Source organism: Ixodes scapularis, unplaced genomic scaffold, assembly GCF_016920785.2.
Source record: "Ixodes scapularis isolate PalLabHiFi unplaced genomic scaffold, ASM1692078v2 PGA_scaffold0__279_contigs__length_252992795, whole genome shotgun sequence".
NCBI classification, from domain to species: Eukaryota; Metazoa; Arthropoda; class Arachnida; order Ixodida; family Ixodidae; genus Ixodes; species Ixodes scapularis.
Window position 1 is genome coordinate 104,836,703 of NW_024609835.1, and position 23,995 is coordinate 104,860,697.

General features: G+C 50.4%; 1 protein-coding gene across 3 annotated transcripts in view; it reads left to right on the forward strand.

The window, feature by feature from the left end:
* Positions 1 to 23,995, forward strand: part of LOC8024778 (coronin-2B) — a 237,124-nt gene that overhangs the window by 126,761 nt on the left and 86,368 nt on the right. The gene's annotated exons all lie outside the window — the stretch shown is intronic.

A 23,995-nucleotide genomic window follows, 5' to 3' on the forward strand; every position in this document is an offset into this window, starting at 1 on the left:
CCAAGGTTGTGTTTGGAGACTCGGGGTCCAACACGGGATCGTTCACAAGCCGAGAGGCCAATGCACGTCGTCGTGGGATGCTGCAGTGGAGGCGACAGATTTGATACTCGGTCCCCACGAGTAGAGCAGATCCTCCCCGAAGCCCGTTCCCGTTCAAGTGCGGCCTTTTTTCAAACGCGTTTCCGTGCTACGTTGTATATCGTGTAGCAAAATGTACATCCTACGTAAAATCTGGTGATTTAAGGTGTACCTGGAAGATTGCTTCTTTTTTTCAGTGCGTGTGAGTGTGCATGTGACAAATTGTTGGACTGGAAGCATGCGATGTATTTGTACCTCAGTTCACCCTTTGGTTGCATGCGCTCGGTGTACTCATCCGTCTTATTTCCCTTTCTCGCAGGTAAGACAACAGCGCTGATGAGTCCCGGTTCGGTTGCAGGCCCCCGGTGAGTGTGCACGGTGCGCAGCGGTGTACACGTGCAAATCCTTTCGGGTTGTAGCCAACTGTATTGCCGTGGACCGAACGGTGCCGACGTAATTACGATAAGCATACAGAAAGACCGCCGTAAAAGCCAGCTTGGCACGGTGATTGCATGTCAGCGAGCACCTGGCATATGATTTGTTTGTTTCTTACGCAATTCAATTTTGAACTTAGCTCGAGCTCCGATGTCCATTGCCTTGACCTTTGTGTTGAAACTGTACCTTGATTCGCAGCGAGAAGTTTGGGTATCCCCGCCTGATGTAATTTTTTCACTACCCAGAGTGCGGATACTTTAACTTCCTCTGCTGGTGCAAGCACGTGCCATGCCAATCTTCTATGCACTACGAAAAATTAAAACATAACCGCGCGAGTAGCATATGTGCACTGTACCCAGGAAATCAGAAGCGCCCCTAGCGAGATTAAGGCGTTTGCAAGTACGGCCTCTGTGCGCCGCCATCTTGCTTGCTGGTGTGGGTAGATCGTCCGATAGTCAAGCATTGGTGAGGCCGTGGGTATGCCTTAGTAATGCTTGACTATCAGACGATCTACCCACACCAGCAGCAAGATGGCGGCGCCCACAGGCCGTACTTGCAAACGTCTTCACTCGGTCCTAACGTCACGCCACTACAGTGGTGCTGCTGTTGGCAGTGCGCATGCGCAGACGGTCCACCCGAAATTGGTTCATGCGCACGTGCAGTGCACGCGCACACCTCGTGCGGGCGTGTTTACGTCCAGCCATAGGGGCGTGCGGTGTGGTTCTGCGGCAAAGAAGGCGATTTCGCGCTTCCGGTGTGGCGTCCAAACTGCGCTGCCAGGGGAACTGGGAATACGGGTCATTAGGGCGACGATGGCGGCCAAGCGGTCCCGATATCGGTGCATCCAGGCAGCCTCGGCCGTAAACGTAGCGGACGAAACTAAAAGCGATTCGACGCTCCGCCGAGATGAACGAGGTCGATAAGGGAGCCCTAACAACTTCCTCGGCGATGGGAAACAAATAAGATAGCCGCTAAGCGTCTGCTTTAGTGTATACTTAGGCCACAGTCTTGAATGGCGGCCGCTCTGGTCTGATAAGGCATCCCGTCTTTTCGCCCCGAGTGTGGGCGTTGCCGTCGCGGAGCGGGGAGGGTCCCCCGCACCTCGTCTCGTCGCGGCGCCTGGGGCCGAACGAGGCCCGGTCCATCGGTGTCGATAAGCTGCCTTTTTTTTTTTTTCTGTAAAAGTCGTCTTTAGCATTGGGGATCGCTTCGTGTATGTTTGATGTAACACTCGTGGTTGCGTCTGTGTTGCACGCGGAAGTGGGAAGAAAAAAGGAAAAAAAAAAAAAGGTTTGTCGACCTTGATAGATGGTGAGCCGTGTGTCTCTGCTGTAAGTGCCAATTTGGTCGGTGTAGGACGCACGCTAACGTGCGTTTAATGCGCGTCGCACGTACTTCATAGTGATTACACAGATAGGTGTATCGGCTACTCGTATCGGTCTCTGTTCTGGGATCACACCCAACGCAAGGTGTGTAGTCATGGCGTCTGTACGAGTAAAATGCTAAGGACATATGAATACATTATTTCTTTCTGAGCAAGATTCAGCAATTGCAAACGTCATAGTCACGTATACCTGGCGCTGCGAAGTCAATCCCCGTAAAGCTTCGCCGGTTTGAGAAGCCGTTTTCTTCAAAGAGGAAAAGGTCAAAAAGACTGCGACAGTGAGCGATATTTGCGGCGGAAGAGAGGACCGAGTACTGCAGATACTCGCGACTTCGATGCAACTAGTTTTCGGTTTCCTTGAAATGCTCGAATCTACACGAAAAGAGGAAAACGAGGAGGTGAGAGCGCACGGAAACGTCACAACGCCGTGCTCTGATTGGGAGGATAGTGGGTATAGATGCAAAGCTGCCCTTGTGTCTACTCACTGTTTGAACGCGATGCACTGCGCGAGGAGCAGAGGAAGCTCGGTTTGCTCTGATTGGAGGAAGACAGCGGGTAAGCACAAAGGCCCCTAGCCTTAGCGTCTATACCCACTAATCTGTCCAATTAGAGCTCGGCGCTCCGACGCCTCCGCTCGCTCTCATCTCTTCCTCCCCCTCAGTTCCTACCCGTATAGCTGTTAGACCAAAACTAATATCGTCCGCTTTAGCGCATCGTCCGCAGATGGCACATGGGCAAGCAACGTCGCCTCAAAACGCTTCTTCGCAAAAAAAAAAAAAAAGAGTTTAAGTAACATCGTTTTTAGGGCGAGCAAAGAGATAAGACGCAGCGGACTGGAAAAGGTACGGCGTTACTGGTCTTTATCTTGTCGCGGATTAAAACGCGCGTCCAGGCAGGCGTCCTATCCGAGGAGAAGCCTCGCGGGAGCAGTCGGCGACGCTCGTCCACCGAACTGGTCTCGTTTCGTCCGCTGCTGCGGGTCCCTCGGGGGGCAGCGAACGAGCGATCGGACGGACAGATAGACTCTATACGGGCGACGTGACGCAACAATTACGAAGCCACAGCAGCGCCTGGCGAGCCACCCGAAACTCGAGCATGCAGACGTATTCGGCTAAGGTTGTATATTACGAAGTCAGCGGGCCAATTTCGGCACCCCGATCGGCGCGTTTTCACTGACATCATGTCGTCTGCTCTCAGCTGAGCGCTGATGCAGCCCCCGTGTCCGATCCGCTCCTCGCGTTTGGAAGCTGAACACTATGCGGCCGCCTTGTCTATGGCAGGGAGGTGATGGACGCGACCGTAGCGAACCCAGTCGAGATTTTCCGCCTATCGGTGGGTAGAAGAGGAAGGGAAAGGAGGATCGAAGGCGCGTGATTGCTGACCTCTCGATTCGATGCATGCGCTACAATCGCATCCACGTAAACCTTAGCCGTCGCTAGGGGACCAACCGAACAACGTCAAAAGCGCGAGTCACTAGGTCTTTTCTGTTTAGCGTTGATTCAGCGATGGCAGAACACGTGCAGAAACATGACACCATGATGGTGTGCTTTTTACTCTGTCTGATTGGTCCCATCAGGCCGTAGCGTCGGCTGCGTCTGGACTTAAAAGGGTCCATAAAAAAAAAAGAAAAAAAAATGTTTTTTTTTTTTTTGACAGTTTGGTTGGGACACGCGTGTCAAAAAAATTAATTTTACCCGAAAAAGAATTTTTTTAGAGCAATATTGACGGCGAGAGATTTATTTGAAATTCTGCGCGCAAAGGTCATGACGTCAAAGAATGCTCACTCGCTCTTTCGACCTCAACGTGAAGGCGAAGCCGATCCACCTCGTCTCGGTGATTAAGAAAGTAGTCTTTAGTCGGCTCCCAGATTTCCTTACACTGGGTAGGCAAATCTGAGAGCCGGCTAAAAGCTCGCGTGCATCTCATTCACGTGCACTCGCGTTCGAATTGCAACCGCGAAGCGCATACGGTCGTTTTCATCATCAAGCGCGTTAGCAATCTCTTCTGCGAACACGGTTGAACTGCCAGTGTGAATGCGACGTAAAGCGGGTTTAGGCAAGTTTATCGCCCCCCCCCCCCCCCCCCCCCCCCGTCCCCCCTGTCTTACAAATAGCGTCAAATGCGCCAACGCATGGGGCCCGTGCCTCGTGCGGCACTTAGAAGCGTATGGCGGCGCGGATTTGACGCGTTCGCGCAACAATGATTGCCGGTACTTGTAAGAAACGCGAAGCGTGAATTTCATCGAGGAGCTTTAGGTGATCTGACGTCCATGAACACGCGCCAGTCGGAGTGCCGAAGCCGCTCCGTTCAATTCCTCCTCGAGCTTTTTTTCTTGCACCGCCGGTCCTGGTCTCCTTTCGCTGGCCGCGGGCGCGTGGAGCAGGCGGCCATGGCAAGGTCGGGACAAGGCGAACAAGCGGCCCGCGCGCACGTGCGCAGCGCATGCCCCGTGCACGAAGGCAATTATATACGCGGCTGCGGGCTGCACCGGTGGCCGAGTCTCCGTGAGAAAAGTAGGCGATGTCACGCCACAAACGGCAGCTGGTGTATACGTGATGTCTCGTGTTCGACTCTTCCTTCTCGATTGTATTGATTGTTCTGAGCGCCCTCCAATTATTTTACGTGTTAACAACTTCTTTCTGAAGCTGTGAGCTAAGAGACGGCCATTCGTATAGAGTATCACGCGGAACGCTGATTACTGTAATGCTATGGGTGAGGTTTAGCGAACAGGCACTCTCTAAAAAAAAGCCCGTGCGTCTGCTTTTCCGCACAACACTCGGAGAGCCAATCACCGCAACTTACGGAGGCAGCTCAGCGACGTTTTGCATTGCTTAATGTCACAACTCAGACTGCGTTTTTTGGTCTAAACATATGTTTCGGCATCGTCATTCGCTGAGCTGGCTCCGTAAGTTGCGCTGGTTGGCTCTCGATCCTCCGAGTGTTGTGTGTGAAAGTAGACGCACAAACTTTTTTTAGAGTGCAGACCCCGAACAAGGACCACGTGATCTTCGAGATCAAATGAGCTTGTTCATGGGCGGGATTCGCTGAACTGCAGGGGCTCTAAACTCGTCAAACAAAAAGATGGGGCTGAAGTTGTCGGAGCGCACCGATTGGCCTATCACGACGATGACTTGGCGCTGTTTTCGCCAATGTCCAATCGGCGCGCCCTCCGCGAACTTTCTGCTCCATCTTTGTGTTTGACGAGCTTATGACCCCTGGCGTCGTGAGTCCGCCGTGATCGGTGTTCTCACGCGCGCAAAAACGTGTCACTGACAGCCCAGACACGTAAGTAAGATAGGCAACAGGCAGTGGGAGGAACTTATAGCAAACCGTTACCGTGTCCCGCGTATTCGCGACTCCAATTCACGATAGATGCCGCCACTCGTTTTCCAAAATGGCGGGTTTAGTGAGGGTCGGAGATGTGTGCCGGCTGCTGAGCCCGTCTGGTGTGCTGGCTTCACTGAGCGACACAAATTATTTCTGGTAATACGAGGAAGCTAGGGTGTTATGAGCGCAGGTCACCTCTTTATCCTGAAAACAAAAACGGTATTTAGCGTAATATTTAGGCCAATAGGTACGTTTTAATTCCGGAGTGAAACCGAAACTAACTTTTATTTTGGATTAAATTTCTCGGTATAGGCTTTAAGTTTAGATTCTTTCATAACTCAAGAAGACGTGTCTCACACAGTAATTATTTAGTTAAAGAAGTTTTTCTCGGAAACTTTTGTCCCTTTAAAGACAGGGTCTTTCATATACTTTAGAGGTAACATAGAATAATATTATTTGTTGAAAAAATCAGTGCTGATATTTGTGCGGTCTTGCGACCTTTTCTCGCTCAGATAATTGCCATATGGAATAATAAACTGCGGGCCTTTCAATGGCTTTTTGGGTATTTAGATGATTAATTGCTTTAGTTTTTCCCCAGCACGAAAATAACAAAATAAATCCAATTTATACAATATGTTCACAAAACGTATGAATTAAGAAACGCTGCTCTCGCTAGAAAAATTCAAAGACGGAATCCGAGTCAGGCAGCTGAAGTGTGCGTGTTTTTACAGTAGCGCGTGACACATAGGAGTTTATATTGCATCCAGGGCTTGACTGTTTGTCTATCTCGATAACGATGTCAGTTTTTCATATGCTAAAAAGAAAACAAAATGATACATTTCAGGAAAGACTATGATGGTTGAATGGCGTTTTTTAGTGATCGTGGCGTTAATTGGGGGCCGCGATTTGTATTAATATTAATATAAATATTAAAATTAAGATATTTTAATAAACAATGTTTCAAGCTCTAAAATGATTAGTTGCCTATGATCTAATTTCAAACGCGCGAACAAGTATGACAATCTAAAGTTCGCTAATTATCATCACTGGTGCCAATTGCAGCATTTTCAAGTACCAGGTTATGAAATAAATAGTCTAAAATCAATTAAAGCATTCTAGCTAATGTGATAAATTCGTGTAAAATTAGATTAATTGAGGGTGCTGGCAAAGTAGCGACTTTTGACAATCGGCAAAACTTCCGAAGCCGCCGCCAATAACCTTCCAGACCAAATGCCCCCCCCCCCCCCCCCCATTCCCAGAAAAAACAAACTGATTGATTTTTTTAATTACTATTCTTTTTTTTTTACAGCTATTTACTTTCGTATTTTTTCGCCGTCGTTTTGCCAATCACAGCCTTTCCAGTTCGAAGGAACGACTACCTGATTCCGTGTCTGCTCACTGCAGCACGTTTCGTTGGCGTTGGAAGCCGGTGAAACAGTTGTGAGTTTTAATATTGCGTATACGAGCGCACGCAAGCGCTGTGCGTTTGCGTTAGCTTTGCGTGTTCCACGCTGCGCGTGCGCGGAGCCCAAAATTGCTGTCTTGGATCGGAGCATGGTAACGATGCGCACGCGCAACATGGAGCACGCCTCCCTAACTCAAACGCACAGCGCTTGCGTTTGCTTCTATACGCAATACTAAAACTCTCCAGTAAGGTACAATCCCATACCGGCTGCAGCACCACGTTGGGACAGTGAAGAGTGTTCTTTGCATTCGGAAATGACATTTCGCGAGCCATGATCGCGAGCAGTTCCGCCGTGCCCGCTGAGCAGGAGAATCGGGGGACCCTCACTAGAGCGCTTCCCGCTTCCGCCGCGGGAGGGCGAGCAGCGAGCTGGAGACGCGAATACCACCGGAGCCTTTCAAGCCTGCTTTTAAGCGCACGCCCCGCGGTCACGGTATCACCCGGGCGTTGCGTCAGTTTTCGTCCCGTTTTCGTGTTTATTCTTTTCGGTTGTTTAAGTATATTCACCAACACGCTCGTTTTTAATGTTTAAAAAGCACACGCTTCAAAGGCTCCGGTAGTGTGGAACGCGGAGCACTGTGCCATTTTGCTAAAAGTCCCTATTGTCATCGCTCCGTCAGTTAGTTGTCGTCGAAGAGTTTAGTGATAGCGACGATTTAGCCTGTCACCTTCTAATTATACTGATTTTCGTTGGCTTTAGTTTCGTGGTTTCGAAGCGTGCATTACGGGGCTGAACTATACACCCTTCGGGCTTTCTGTTTACCGCGCGGTTGGCCCTTGACCTTGACAGGGCGTTGCGTTCGCACGCGCTATACCCAATTACGTCTAATCAGACGAGGGCATGCGGCTGTTCAACGCCTGAGTTATGATACATTGGGTGGGCGCTCGTTGTTCCATAATCAGACCTGCATAGGGATGGGACTGTGCCGCGGTACATGACCATGCTTCAGCGAGCCCGTCTTCGAGGCGAGACGGTTCGCTCCTAAAGACAATCAACGCTCGGGCCGTAATCGGAGCGACTGCACACGTGGCCTCGGAATTAAAGGGTTGTACGAGGCAGCCCGGACCGCCAGCGTGTGCGTGCTCTCGGTTCTTATCTGGGTTACGGTCGTTGGCGCGGGCGCCCGTCCGATGGACTTTTAATTGATGGCGCTTCGTCGTTCTCCCGACGACTCGGCGTGCGTGCGGTCCGGCAGGGAACCGCTCGTGGCATGTCGTGTTGTTGAACAGCGCCTCGATAAGATTTTCATTTTTTCTTTTCTTTTTTTGTGGGCTAGGTTGACTCTTTCTTCTTTCCTACGGCCGTTCGTTCTCAGCGTTGGTTCAGTTCTGGCCGTTGGGTGACTGCGGACTCTCGTCGGCTGGCCCGCTTCGTCAAGGACGCTCGCGGCACTCACGAGCTCGGTCGGTCATCGAACGTCGTTCGTCGTCGCTGAAGTGTATGCAATCTGTCTATGCGGCAGGGTCTTCTATCTAGCTGCGCCAAAGAGTGCGCGGCAGAGCGTATCATGTGTGACTCGGGGTGCTCTCCCCATCCGCCCGCGGTCTGTCCGCGAGGCTTCCCGCTTGCAGGGTGATCGAGAATCGGCGCCACTTCGTTAGTCACCCCCGGTGCACCGCGTCGTGCACGACTGCAAGCAGGGCATCTGGTCGTCGCCACCTCTCTGCTCGAGGGAGCAAGCCCGCCAAAAGTTACCTTCGGTCCCAACCTTCGTTTACTACGCTTCCTTATATATGTATTTACCGAAATGTATTCGCCCATTCTCCAGGCAAAACACTCGTGAGACTCACCCCTCGGGGTCTGTAATGTTGTCAAATAATAAATATCTAAAAAAAACAGTAGCTTACGAACAAGCGGTACACGATGGCAGAGTACAATCGTGGGCGCTTTTTAACTAACGAAGGCTGACGACCTGTTTTCATCACGAGCTAGCAGATGAAAAATGTACACACATCGGCCACGAAATCCAGCGGAATTCTCTATACCGTGGAAACTTGACACGTGCGCGCGCCTACCGCGATCTGAGCTCCGTCATGAGCTTGCGGGCTGCGCTATGCTGGCGCTTTTGGAATGGAAGGCTAAAATTGAAATTACTGACGCTCGACTTCCTCGGAGCTCGAACACGTACCCCGAAGCCTTCGCGTTGCGGCGTGAACTGAAAGTCTGAGGGCCTCAGAGCCGGGGGCCGGGACCCGCTGTATGTGACGACCGTGACTCGCGCCAGCGGTCGGTGCCGTCCGGCCATGTCCCGAGGTGGGCGTCCCGCCGTCGAGCATCGATCCCGACATGTTGCGCGATCCTCGGCGTCGCTCGTTACCGGGCGCGTCTCGATGTCGCCGCCGTCGGCCCGCACGCATCGACCGCCGGGCGACCGCGTGGCGCGAGTGCCGGACGGATCCGAATCGGCTCCCGAACGTGCGGCTTTAAAATGTGCTCGTTCTCCGTATGCCCCGGCGGCAGCGAGGCGGCCTATTAGCGCCGAAATGTTTCGGTGGCACCCTTTTATGGTTTCCATCCGTGACGTCGCGACCATGAACTTGCCTCGCCTTGACGTCAGGAGTTGTGATTCTGACCCGTTATCATGCGATGCGACAAGTTCGATGGTGCTTTTAAAAGGCACAGTGGAAGCTTGGAGTCACCGTGTTCTTAAACCAAGATCGTCGAAGTTTACAGTCTGACGGTTCTCTTATGCCTGCCGTTTGGACATTCGTAGAAATTGATTTCCACGAAGGAAGCCGACCACAGCGACGCTTTTGAACGGGCACGTCGCTACTAGATCGCGCCTGTTGCTTTGAGATGTGTTTTCTTCCATGTGAGTGCTCGTTCCGCGAAAGCACACTTCCAAGCTGAAATCCCGTGCCTGGTGCCTTCGTGCCCCGTAGCGTGCTGAGCGCGTGATGCTCCGAAATATCGGCCCATTTCGCCCAGTGGTGCTCTGCTCATTGCTCAGAGCAAAACCTGAGCGTGGCAAAGTGAACGTGCTGTCGGGTGAAATTTGCCTTGTCCGCCCGATATCCGCTCTCCAAAACTCTGTGGTTGTTGTGGTTGTTGTTGTTGTTTTTACAGATAATTTCGTGTAACAAGATATTGCATGTGCGAGCATGATATGTCTGTGATACGATTTAATCAACTGCATTTTGCTCCCCCATCTAGGAGGAGTCCTACCTGCGAGCCACGCCGCCACCAAAAAATGACTTTCTCATCTCACCTCACACGTAGACCTAAGGTCCTCATCAGGAACTGTAATTTGCACTTGACCAAGAAAAAAATTATTTCTTAAAAAAAAAGAAAAATTAATGCGCTCAACACGTGAAAAGAAGAAAAAAAAGCGTGGCTTGTTTAGAAATGATTCTGCTGCTTTCCGTTATCCATAGTTCTCTTTGAAGCTCTTCCCAGTTTGTCGCGCCTGTGGGGAGCTTTCGCCGGTCCATTCGTGCAGGGGCAGAAAGGGTGGAGGTGACCTGCACTGTGAGGTAGAGACCCCTCCTTGCGCGCTCCCTAGTGGCACATACGCGCTCAAAATTTAGGGGCCACCACCTTATTGATTTCGAGTTTGCCGCGTGAAATTTCCTCGGCAACCCGTTGAATTTGGCTTTCCCGCTAATATTCTTCATGCAGGCAAGCGTAGTTCTTGGTGCTGCACGGCGCTGGGTTGGATTCAGTGGCTCAGCAAATTTTTCTAAGTCTCCTGTTTCCTCCTCTCCTTTCATGTACTCGCATCGTTTTCATTGGGTGATAGCTCCGGCGATTTGATTTCTTTTTCGCACAGCAGCGATCGCTTGAAGTGCTGTATTAGTATATAAAGAATGAATTCTATCGAGGGGGCTTTAGTTGTCTTTCCCAGTATTTCCGCTAATATTAGGAATACGTTTTCGTCCTAACGGTGTATTTTGAACACGTGCCTGGGGATGTCTGGGGGCAGCGGTCGTGACTGTGATTCCGGGGGGGAGTGGTGGAACGCGACTTGGGTGGTAGTGTCATCATCACTACAAATCTTTCGACCTTCGTGTGAAATTGTATATCACAAATCTCGCTACGGAGGGGATAATATTTTGCTAAGTACATGAAACGCTCGCGCTCTCAATGCACTTCACCTTCGGATTAGGACCCAGTTTATTTAAAACATGCACGAATTTGGTATACGCCTGGTCTTTTAGCACCTTCAGACTACGAGAGAGTAGTGTACCCAGACAGCACACGACGTCGGGCCAACATTGGCATTCAATCGGCAAATAATGGTCCAATATTGGGCCAATGTGGCCATCGTAGAACCAATATTGGTGGTACACTGGAATATACTGGCCAACGCTGGCCTGACTTGACCAACGGCTCACCAACGTTGGTAAGCGATTGGCTTAGGCCGGCCAACATTGGCCTACCTCAGCCAATGGTTTACCAACGTCGGCAATCGATTGGTTTAGACTGGCCAACATTGGCCGACATCAGCCAACGGCTTAGCAACGTTGGCTATTGGTTGGCTTAGGTTGGCCAACATTGGCCTGTCTTAGCCAATTGGTTACGAACATTGGTAATCAGTTGGCTTAGGCTGGCCAACATTGGTCTATGTTAGCCAATGAGTTGCCATCATTGGTAATCGATTGGCTAAGACAGGCCAATGTTGGCCAGCTTAAGCCAATCAATTACCGACATTGGTAATCGATTGACTTAGGCTGGGCAACATTTGCCTGTCTTAGCCAGTGGCTTACCAATGTTATATATAATTGGCTTAGTTCTTTTAATGTGCTGATCGCGCACGCTGAGAACAATCTCTAGCTATGCCTCCGGGGGGAACGATTCTTCTGTTTTCACACGCAGAGCAAGTTAGCAACTGAATTAGAACGCTGTATGCATTGCGAGCTGTAGCAAGTTTGAACGTCCACGCAGAAAAAAACCGTGTTCGGTGACAGGTTAAAAATAAACGCTGGGGAGGAGGTCGACTCCTCCTGATCTTTCGATCTACAAATATGGAAAAAGATGGGAGGAGCTTCTACCACCTGTCACCGACTATAACTAACACGCGTCTTCCCAAAACTGATAGTTATGCTTAGTAAATTCCACACACAATACAAAATGCACGCTTCCTTCGATTTGTGTATATGTTTATACGGCAAAAAGCATAGTGCCTCTTCTCTTATGCCCATTTAGCGACGCAGCCGGGAAACCTTTCCAAAGAGGGGGGGGGGGGGGGGGGGGGAGCCAGGGTTCGACCCCGAAATTTCCACCCGCCTCCCCAACCTAGGACACGGGTGTATTGTCAGCCGTATGTGATCTTAAAAATCTGAAGGCAACCCGCTTTGCTGAGCCGCAAAACGCGGCCTATAATTCAGACTGAACCGGACAAAATTAAAAAAATAAATAAAAAGCACTAATAATTTTAGCAAAAAAATAAAACCTTAAACAAATATCCAGCGACTGATTAAGCAATTACATGTCTTCACGAATAAAAAATTGCGTTGAATTAACATCTCGAACACCCTATGTTTGAGGTAGGAGGTGACATAAAGCTGATGCGCATTTCAATCTGCAAAGAAAGGTTATCAGGCAACATATAGACCTTTCCAGAAAAGGGCTGCTGGCCGGTTTCATTTTCAGTGTTCGTGCATATCGCGCGTGATTTGCTCGCTTTCCGAAGCGACGCACACGCGCGCGCTGAGCTGTGGAGATCGCACGCTGAGCTGTGGATTTGTAAACATTGGAAAGGTCTATAAGAGAAGAAGCTGAGCATTATGCCTGCTTGCCCAAAAATGATTTCAAAGTGCGTACAAAATACGGCAACTGCAGTACTGACTACGGTAGTGACAACGCCCTCAGAAATATAAGCTGTAATAGAGCCAACGGGTTACCAAAGTTGGCAATCTATTGGTTTAAGCTGGCCACCAATTGCCTGTCTTAGCCACCGGTTCAGACACTTGCGTTTGAGTGCGTTTGACTGCGTTGCGTCGAGTACCGAAAGCGAGTCACCGGCACATCTGTGCTTCGTATGAAGCGTGGAATCCAATTCAAGGAATCATCTTGGCACGCGATATAAGCAGCAGGGATGTCCTGGTTTCTCGCTGCCGCAACGCAGTAAAACGCAGTCAAACGCAACTGTCTGAACCAAGCTTTACCGCTCATTCACACTGGAAGCGGATCCGCGTTCGCAAAGCGGTTGCGAATGCGGTTGTATAAAGATCCAGTACAATTGCACGCGCACTCGATGACATCAAGAGCGCGTGCAATTGTACCGAATCCTTATACAACCGCGTTCGCAACCGCTTTGCGAACGCGGATCCGCTTCCAGTGTGAATGAGCGGTTAGTCTGGTGTGATGAGCGATCCCGCGACCAGCCGAAGAGGACGAGAAAGAAGAAGACGAGGTGGGGGCATGCGAGGAGCGCGAGAGGGGATTCGGGCGGTTGACAAAGGACGGTGCAGACGCGACCAGGCCGGACCTCCGTCGGCGTGACCAGACGTCAAGAGGCCCGATTCACAACCCACTTCTCACGCAGTCCGGGCGCCAACCTTCCGGAGGTAGACAAGACTGCATGCGTGGCGCAGTTGAACACCCGCTGCCACTCCGTGCCACAGACGTTCTGAGCCTGACTCAAGCCTTCGGCCAACGCCCAACTGCCTCGTCGCTACGTTCTTCGGCCCAGACCTTGGCGGACGCCTGGTCATAGGCTGCCACCGGCGTACGGGGCCTGATTCAAGCCTTCAGCCATCGGTCAACTGCCTCGTCACTACGTCCGGACCTCGGCCCTGACGTCGTAGACCCCTGATCATCGGCTACCACGGGTGCTACGCCGCAAGGACTGAAAAGTCGTGAGCGAGGGACTTTTTAGGGGACACTCAAACCTTAACATTTGTTGATGTGCTGCTTGGGAGTGTGCTTTACTAAGACCAATGTGGGTTTGAAAGCGTTGATCTTTGACCTTTGGATCTTTTCGTAGATGCCATCAGTGCGAAGCTAACAATTGAAGAATCGGCAGCTTAAAAATGGTGCTGAAGTGGCTGCCAGGGTCTTGCGACAGGGAAGGCTGCAGGAAGAGGCGTTCGGAAGCCGTAATGGCTCCCCAGCCGCAGGGTTCGCCCCAGGACCTTCCCCAGGACCAGGCATAGGCTCCCCGCTGAGCTTCCTCCCTAGCCCCTTTCAATAAAAGTTCCGAAAAAAGTATTAATTGATCTTGAAATAGTCATTTGCTCGCCAGATAAAATAGTGCACAGACAAAGCATAGGAGGACCTTGCCATTTGTGCCCAGAATGTTTTTCTTGCAGTGGGCTGCTAATAAGAAACAGGCCAGGGGTTCTTAAAACCCAATGTTGGAATAACCAGGATTTAAACACATTGCCCTCATTGCATGGCCAGCATTAAAGATATGGCATGAACACTGGGACATGCCAATGAATCAGCTTGACTGCAGATAACGGCCTATTCAATGATTGAACTTGTATACCAATGATGGCATAGCCATTGAATTAGTGTGAAAGCCAAAATTGGCATAGCCAATGATCATTGGCTATGCCAATTTTGGCTTTCACACTAATTCAATGGCTATGCCATCATTGGTATACAAGTTCAATCATTGAATAGGCCGTTATCTGCAGTCAAGCTGATTCATTGGCATGTCCCCGTGTTAATGCCATATCTTTAATGCTGGCCATGCAATGATAGCAATGTGTTTAAATCCTGGTTATTCCAACATTGGGTTTTAAGAACCCCTGGCCTGTTTCTTATCCATCATTAGCCATCATTGGCACCTTTTTTAGGCCATCGGTAAACCAATATTTCAGCCATCGTTGGCATCCACACTATGTCGACATAGTGTGGATGCCAACGATGGCTGAAATATTGGTTTAACGATGGCCTAAAAAAGGTGCCAATGATGGCTGGATCATTGGTTGAACGATGGCCCAACGTTGGCGCCAATGACGGCTGGAAGGTTGGTTGAACGATGGCCCAACGTTGGTGCCAATGATGGCTGGAACATTGGTTGAACGATGGCCCAACGTTGGTGCCAATGGCTGGACCAACATTGGAAGAAGTTGCGCTCGGCCAGAATACCAATGTTGGACCAACCTCCGGAGCCAGCGTTTGCCATTGTTGGCCCAATGTAGGTCCAACATTGGTGTGCTGCCTGGGTACACTCCCCCCCTCAAAACAATTTCGTGGCGTTAAGAACAGAACAAATCGCTGAAGTCGTTTTAAACGTCGAAAAGTTTCAATAAATTGTCCAAACGGTTCGATTTGACGAAAAAGGATCGGAGGGCCATTTTGTTCCTTCTTTGTGTCGCTACAAACATGCCGTTCTTCTTTCTCTCTCCCCCCCTTTCCCCCCCTTCCTCCCTTAAAGTCTCGTCGCTTCTCTACGTCCATTGAGAGTCCGTGCTGTGCATACAAAACGCGCACGTACTGCCCATACACGCGCCGGACCACACACGCCAAAGTCCCACAATGTGAATATGACAAACGCGTGCACACGGGAGCGACCTCTTTTTATGGCGGCGTGCACTCAAGGTTAGAACAGATATCGCTCCAAAAGAAGGAGACTGAGCTCGGCTCTGCGCGAAGGGACAATGCACAAAGGACGGGGCTCGGGCGAGACGTGACCCAGACGAGAAAAGAAACTTCGCAACCCGTTACGCGGTTGCCCCGACGAGACAAGAGTGGCCGCTGGCAGCTTGTCAAGACGGCGCACAATACTTCATCCGTTTAGAACCGTCCGCTCCCGGAAAGCAGAACTCAAGCTGACGGATATGTGACACGCGCCTGGCGCGCGATGGCGTGGCCCCTCGCTCCGCTGAGCGTGAGAAAATCGTGAACTCCGCGTTCATAAAGATGGTATAGCCCCTTGGGGTGTTCATACCGTACGGATGGACCATGGACGCGAGGAACTTTCTGAAGAAGAGGAAATCCCGGTCATCTTTGAATGACGAAATCGCGGGGGTACTTTCCAATAAAAAAATGTGTCTAAAAAAAAGTCCGTTAGTTCTCTTTTCTGCAGAACGTGGAGACATCCAATCGCAGCGAACGGTAGAAGAATCCCATTGAATGACGAAACAAATACTTCCACGAGCAAGTATAGCATCATATTCAGTGTTCCGGCGCGCGTCACAGTTTCTTGCTCTAATGCTATTCCGAGTTTCATCATTCGTTGTGATATTTCCGTTGCTCACAGTGATTGGCTGAATCCGTATTCTAAAAAAAAAAAAGGGAACGCGCGGGCCTTTTTTTTTTCTTTTTTTAGAGGGATAGGTTGATTTCCATGGAGATGGCGCCTAAGGTTACAAAAGAGCGTCACAAAACGCCACCATAGGAACAATACTCCGCTAAATTCGGCGGGCGACACATCCCCGCCAAATTTGGCGGACGGTTGTCACCTGAGGTCACGTGGAGACGATTGTCAAGTCTCCAACGGGTCATGGTCACGTGACGTTGCGTGAATATGATTGTGCGCTTCGTGCCGTCGCGTGATTGTGATCACGTGCCTCGTGACGTAACGTGTCGTGGTCATCATCGTAATCACATGCCTTGCTCCCATTTGCTGGTGCAAACGATCATGTCGCTAGTGCCACTAAATAAGCTAGGTTTCAGAGTAACGACACTTGCCCATCTTCTGGCTTAAAATCATGGTTGCCAGTTATCTGAAGCCTTATCTGAAATCACATGAAACGCCTTTTCCGTCCTCCAGAAATCTTTAAACAGTTTACGAAAGAGCGAAGCGATATTGCATGAGCTTCCTAACACCGATACAAATCCCCAGGAAGTCGCACTTTTGAATAACGACGATCGGCGGTTACGTCTGCTCTGCACGAGCACCAAGATGGCGGCGCCCACAACAATATCGGGAACAGAGTGCCGATACTCTAAGCGTAGCTCATCTAGTGGCCCTAATGTAACCATAGCGACAACCAACTCGGCGCAGTTCAAAACACGCTGCATATTCCGGGGTACTTTGTAGCTATAGGATCAAAAATTAGGATCAGTTCATATCTTTGAAATCTGCGCTGTCAGCTTCTCTCCTATAGATCGACACACCACAAGCACTACTCGAAGACAAGTACGCTTTGTTAGCAACTCTGTTCACACACCAAGAAAGAAGGTATGATATTTTTTTTCAACAAGTGGTCAAAATGGACGTTTGTAGCGCTAATGGAGCCAGTCGAGGAATTTGCGTGACAAACGGCCCCAACGACTTCGTCTCGTGTACAGTCGTCGTCGTCGCGCGGTTGATGACGGAAGTGTCATGTGCGGGGAGTTCCGTCCGAGTTCGATTGATCGACCCTTGCCCACAGTTTCCGCGGCAACCAGTCGTGGCTTCCGCGTGAGCGCACGCGTCCAGCTGGGAGTGTTGTGATGCTCGGACGTTCTGTGCACGCCCGAAACCGCTTCGTCCGGTTGTCTCCAAACAGACATGGCCATCGATTGCTCGCCCACAAAGGTGTAGTATATACGCGCTTCTTTGTGTAATTGTATTCGTCATTACGAAGCCGCCACGGAAGGCGAGCCATTTTATTATTTTATAATTTTGTTTTCTCAAAGGTTTCTTCTTTGTATTAATCCTCTTGTGTAGAACAATATTTGTTTTGTTCTTGTCACACTGGTAAAAATCGAGGTTGTAAGCCTATCGTTAGCGACCAAAGCGTTTTGATCCAAGAACCTGTCTATGGATCTAGGGGGCACAATAGACTACCTCCGACAGTAAGGCCTAGGGAAAATAAAAAAAAAAGATTTAAAAAAAAGAGAGACAAATTAATATTTTTTTTCTTTCCCAACTACAGCATTGCGCTGCAGTTGGGATTGACCACGTACCGTTAAGATGCATATTGTGAGCTTGCACTTTCACGATTTCTCACAGGCACAATTTCCAAGAGACTTGGAGCCACTTTGAGGGGGGTACACAGTAATTATATGTGACCAGTGCATTGCGAGACAGCATATACGTGAAACAACGTCTGTGCGTCTGCTTTAGCGCGAAGCATGTTGAGAGCCAATCACTTCAATCTCAGCCAAGCGAATGACGACCCCCCCCAAATGTACATTGACCCAAAAATTTTAATGAGGTTCTGGTAATGTAAAACATCATGCTCCTTGTATTGGTGCAGATCGCACTTCAAACAATAAACTTTTTTTTTTTTTTTTTTTTAGCTTTGTCATACGCTGGTAGGTTTTCTTTCCCGTCTTAGTCATATAATGGTTCTCCGCGTGTCTTGCGGTGAGGTAGGCGAGCTGGTTTTAGTGTGGCATGGTTATGATGAGCCTTATGACGGACATAATCGATTTGAAATTTCTTTATTTGTTCCGACCGGCTGACCCTGCGATCTTCTATAGCAGGGGTGGCCAAACCGAGGCTCGCGAGCCGCATGCGGCTCTTTGCTGGTCCAACTGCGGCTCGCGGATCCCTCGTAAGGGGACCCCCCTCTCCCCCTTCCCGCATTTCCCCAGGAAAGAAAGAAGGGATTTCAGGCAGAATGAAGTACGGCTCGCGGTTTGGCAGCTTTGTACCTCCGTATATCCTTGTGCACTCATACGTAGTCAGACTCTAAACAAAATTTAAACTTGCCCCCCCCCCCCTCCCCCCCCCCCCCCCCCCCCCCCCCGTGGCTCTTAAAAGTTTCGTAATTCCGTTTGCGGCTCTTAGGCCTGGTAGGCCTGGCCATCCCTGTTCTATAGCTTTCCCAGTGTCAATGATTGTTACTGGCGATCATTGTCGTTTGATCGTTAGATGCTTTACCCAAGCCGAGAACTCTCGGTGTTTTGCGGGAGCAGCGGCAGCGTGTGTCCTGTCGCTGGCAGTGTGCGTCGTTTGTATTCTAGCACTCGCGAAATAACGCTCGCGGCGTCGTGAACCTGGCCGTGCGATAAAGAAAACCAACAGCAAGCTAAAACAAAGTAGCACGCCAAGTTGGCGTTAGAAAAGGTCGGCTGGTCATCATCACCCGCAGCACTTTTTCTTTAAATGAAGCTATACAGGCGGTATTTGCTAGAGAGATGACCTTTATTTAAGCTATACACGATCTCATTGTACGTTACATGTTATGGCAATTACAATTATAACGCGGTACTTAAATTAATACAACTTAGTTCCTCTTGTCTCAACTTGTTTTTGCGCGCCCATATTCTCAACATCACGGAGTTCCCGTCAATTTCCTCGCGAAAACCGAACGCACAAAAATAAACGGATCACAAGGGCGCAAGGGAGGTCGCCAGGTTAGAAGGAGAGAGAATGCGTCCAAGCTAAACCGAAACATTATCAAATCACAAGCGGAGTCTAACGATGCGTGTTAATTAACCGATGGGAACCTCGTATATGCCGTGAGCTATCCAAGCGTGCCCCAGCCCTTAATTCCTTTCTCATTCACGTCGACCCGTACTCTTTTTATCTTTCTTTTTCCTCTATTTTTCGATGGCAGTGCAGCCAACTGACTCGTCGTCAGGGGTCGTGATCGTCCGTTTTCCTTCTGTCCAGCCATGCGGCAACAGTGCAGCGCGAGACGCGGACGGCGTGGACCGCACCGACTCTGGACGGTCCTCCGCCCTTATTCAGATACGGAACCAGGCGCGGTATACACACGACTGGCATTGTTCTTTGTGCTCTCCGGGGTTCTCCCGTTCTCGTGAGAGCGCTCGTCATGCGTACACCCGTATACTACGCGGGGATTCTTGCTATCGGCTTGCAGTTTATTTAAATAGAGTTCAAACGCTGCCTTATTTCGTCTACAGCCGTGGGGATCGGTGATTATCGGAACATACCTTTTTTTACTTCGTTGCAACGCTTTTTTGTATCGCTCTATACATGGGCATGTGCCTACCCGAAACTTAACTCCCCTTTGCTCTGGCGGTTAAGAATTTCTTGTTGTGATGTTAATTCAATTAATGCAAATGTGCCGCGAGCTGGACAAGAATAATATTAATAATCTCTGGAAAGGGGCAACATAGGGGACAAAGGACAAACACAAATCTATGCGCAACTTTTAGCTGTCTTTTTTTTAATTTTCTTTAATCTATATATATATATATATATATATATATATATATATATATATATATATATATATATATATATATATATATATATATATATATATATATATATATATATATATATATAATGTAGGGTTCGGTGCTACTGCTCACCCGCAAGAAGGACCAACGAGGCAGATCTCATAGAACACACCTTTACTGTCTGGCGGCAGCCAACCGACTGCCAACCGCCGAGCCTCGAGCGTGGCTCGCGCGCACGTTGCGCGCCGGGCGCGGAGCACAGGTTCTTTTGCCCGATGATGGGCCGCAAATCCCACAAACTCTCCCCCCCCCCCCCCCCTCCCCGCTTCTCTGTCCTCTGGCTCCGTGGCTGTCCTCTCTGGTTGTTGGTGGTAGAGGAGGAGGGGTTGTGACGGTGCAGGCGGCCGGATGCGGTTCGTGGAGGCCGCCTTCGGATTGGTGATGCGATTGTTGCAGTTGCCAATGAAGTCCCGATCTGCATCTTGATGTCGGAGAACTGTGCGTTGTTTAGGTGACGCACTGCTCTCTGCTTGGCCAGGTGGTCCTCCATCTGCACCATGACACAGCCGTTCTTGTTCTTCAGAACGTGATCTTGACGACGTTGCTGTACAGGCAGGGCAGGTTGAAAAGCATCAGAGTGTTCATCGTCTCAGAGTTAAACACCATCACCAGAAACCCCTGATGCTGGTCCGCCGCCTGATTACGAGTGGACACGTCCGGGGCCGTAGCTGGTAACGTCGGGCTCTGGTCGACCTTCGTAGCGATCCTGGTCTCTATTTTTGTGTCCCGTAGCCGTCGTTGTAGCCGCAGCCGGGGCTGCTGATCTTGCGGCGTAGCTAGGGCCGGTAGAGGGTCCTCGGCCGCCCACTGCGTTGCCGTAGTCCCCGAAACCACGTGGCTCATCGAAGGGGTTGAGAGAACCTCCGGCAACGGTTGAGGCGGTAGCGAGACATGTCGAAGGTTCGAAAAGAACGAAAGGAAAAAAAAAAAAGAATCAACAGTTGTCTTCTGGAGAGACTTCTACAAGAAAGCGTCGGTACGTTGGGCGCGGCAATAGACTGGCTAAATTTGCGAGCACACTGTCGGTGTATATCGCACAGAACTACGCGCACAATCTGTATGGTGCGGAAACTAGTTCTCTTCAAAGCCTAATGCAACGCGCATTTTCTAAGTCTTCGTCTTCGTCTTCGTCACCAACATCAAAAAGAGTCCTCGCAGAATTAAGTTTATTTTTAATTATAACCCGGATCGGCATCACTCTCCACCTGCGAAAGAACTTCGTCATCCGATTCATAATACCGTTTGAGGTTGGTGACATGAACGGGTCCAGCGAGTCGTCCAGACTCACAATGAACAAGCGTGTACGTAAGGCGTGAGGCCTTGTTTCGCACTCGATACGGACCATCCCACCTGTTTGCCAGGGAAGCTGTGAAACCTCTGGAGGCGTCACTAAGTGGGTGTGTCCGCCGGAGTACAAGATCTCCAACTTCGAATTGCACGTCCCGGTGGCCACGATTGTACTGCTCAGCCTGCTGAAGCCGTGCGGCGTCCAAGCTCTCCCGGGCATCACGAACGATGTCCCTGAGTCTGCGTCGTAGGCTTCCTGCGAACTGACCGTATGAGCGAGCAGCGCCACGGTTGTTGGTCGTGCAAGTGTTTTCCAGCGGGAAAGTCAGCTCTTTTCCGAAATTAAGGCAAGCTGGCGTAAAACCTGTAGACCGGTTAACGGTTGTGCGTGTCGCGAACGCGAGCTCTGGAAGCTTTGCGTCCCAGTCAGGGTGACGTTCGGTGTGAGCTATTAACATCGATTTCGGGTTTCGATTCACCCGCTCAGTGATGTTTGCTTGTGGGTGATAGGGAGACGTCCGCTTGTGTTGTATGCCCAATGCGGCACATGAGTCTCGGAACGCTTTGCTGGCAAAGTAGGTAGCGTTGTCGCTAATCAATTTCGCCGGAAATCCGAAGCGTGTGAACGTCTCCATCAGACACGACAAGATTCTTTTGGAAGTCAGCGACCGTAATGCAAATAGCTCCACCCACTTGCTAAAGTGATCCGTGACAACCAACAAGTACTGGTTGCCACGCGGACTGCGTGGGAAAGGTCCCATGACGTCGACAGCAACGCATTCCCATGGGGATCGACTCACGACTGGCTGCATGAGACCAGGGGGCTGACCACCGCGCGGTTTGGCTTTCTGACAAACCGGGCATGAACGAGCGTACCTCAGCACGTCCTGACGAATTCCTGGCCAAGTTGCAGTACGGCTTAACTTTTCAAAAGTCTTGCAGCCACTACTGTGACCAGCCAAAGCAGAGTCATGGTAGTATCTAATGAAGGACGTGCGAAGTCGGCGAGGTATCACGGCTCGAAATGGAGTGTCTGTGGAGCCACCCTCCTCGTCGTCGATCTGAGGTATGTACCGGAGGAGCAGACCGTCTTCGGCCAGCAAGTACGAGTCAAAACCCATGTCAGCGTCTCTGTTGCCACGTCGGTCTCGTGAAGATAACCACTCAGAGACCCTGCGACAAAGTCCATCGTTCTGCTGTGCAGCACGAAGCACATCTCGGCTAATCAAAGTACCCCAGCGCGAGCCAGCATCTATCGCAGCCACAACATTGGCATCCTCAGGCACGTGCTCTTCGCCGAGCGGAGCGCGCGACAAAGCGTCTGCAACTTTGTTTTGGGAGCCTGGCTTGTGCACAATGGTATAGTCATATTTCTGAAGCGTAAGTGCACCCAGCGTGCTAATCGTCCTGCCGGATTTTCCAGCCGCTGAAGCCAAGACAAGGCGGCATTATCCGACTGGATCACAAAGCGCGCGCCATCAAGATACATGTTGAATTTCTGCAGGGCGAATATGATGGCTAGGCACTCAAGCTCGCAAACGTTGTAATTCCGCCGAGCTGCTGTCAACGTATGGCTAGCAAACGCTACGGGTCGTAAGACACCATCAAAGTCTTGAAGCAGCACAGCGCCTAAACCGTAGCCGTTCGCATCGGTTTGCAGCACAAACGGACGGTTGAGGTCTGGGAGCTTCAAAGATGCTGTCTCAGCAATAGCTCTGGACAGTTGAAGGAAAGCATTTTGCTGTGCCTCCGTCCAACGCCATTTGACGCCTTTGCGCAGCAGTTCGTTCAGAGGCCGCGTTATCTCTGCACAGTGGGGAATAAACTGGCGGTAAAATCCAACCATGCCAAGAAATCTCTGCAAACTCTTTGCATCATGGGGGGGAGGAAACTCAGTTATGGCCCTCAGCTTGTCCTCATTAGGGCGAAGCGATCCATCGTCGATTACAAAACCGAGCAGGTTAATCTTAGATGTTGCCAGTTGCATTTTTCCCGGGTGAACTGTCAAACCAGCATTCTGCATGCGTTCGAGAATAGTCCGAAGGTGCACAAGATGTTCTTCAAACGTGCGTGAAAAGACTACTACGTCATCCATATATGCCATGGCGTAGTTGTGCCGTGCGTCTCCAAGCACAATGTCCATAAGACGCTGGAATGTGGCAGGAGAGTTGCTCAAGCCGAAAGGCATGCGCACAAACTCGTACAACCCTCTGTAGCATGTGAATGCTGTTTTCTCAATGTCAGCGGGATCGACCTCTATCTGGAGGAAACCGCGACTGCAGTCAAGAGTCGTGAAAAAACTCGCGTTTCCCAAGTTGTACATGATCGACTCAATCGAGGGGTACGGGTAGGCGTCACGAACGGTTACCGCATTCAGGCGCCGGTAGTCGACGCAAAGCCGAGCCGTTCCATCCTTCTTGGGGGCAAGGACGATCGGGAAGGCCCACGGGCTCTGTGACTCACGTACTGCACCCGTGTCGATCATCTCTTGGAGCGCCTTGTCCAGCAGGGCTCGCTTGTGTACGCTGAATGGTCGAGGGTTGCAGCGTAGAGGCCGTGTATTCCCGGTGTCAATTGAGTGCTTTAAGACACCGGTTCTGCCGGGGTTCTCCGTGAACATCGTTGAAAACTCCTCAAGGAGTCTTTGGAGACGCCGCTTTTGCTGGTCCGTAGCAGGACACTTCTGCAAAGAATCGCTTACCGCACATGGGAGTCGCAAAGCAGGCGTTCTAACGCCAACGTTATCGACACTGACGATACAATCCTCTCGTCTGGTAAATGGAATCAGTTGCGCGTCACTACCCAACCGGTAGCCTTTGTTCGGAAAGTCCAGAACCAGGTTCTCCCCGAAAATGAAATCTCGCCCCAAAATAATCGGTACCGTGAGACCAGGTAAGCAAACGAAACGCTGACGGCGTTTTTTCTCGTTAAACCCGATCTGTAACCTCACGGCTTGACTCGCGAGCATTTCTGGTCC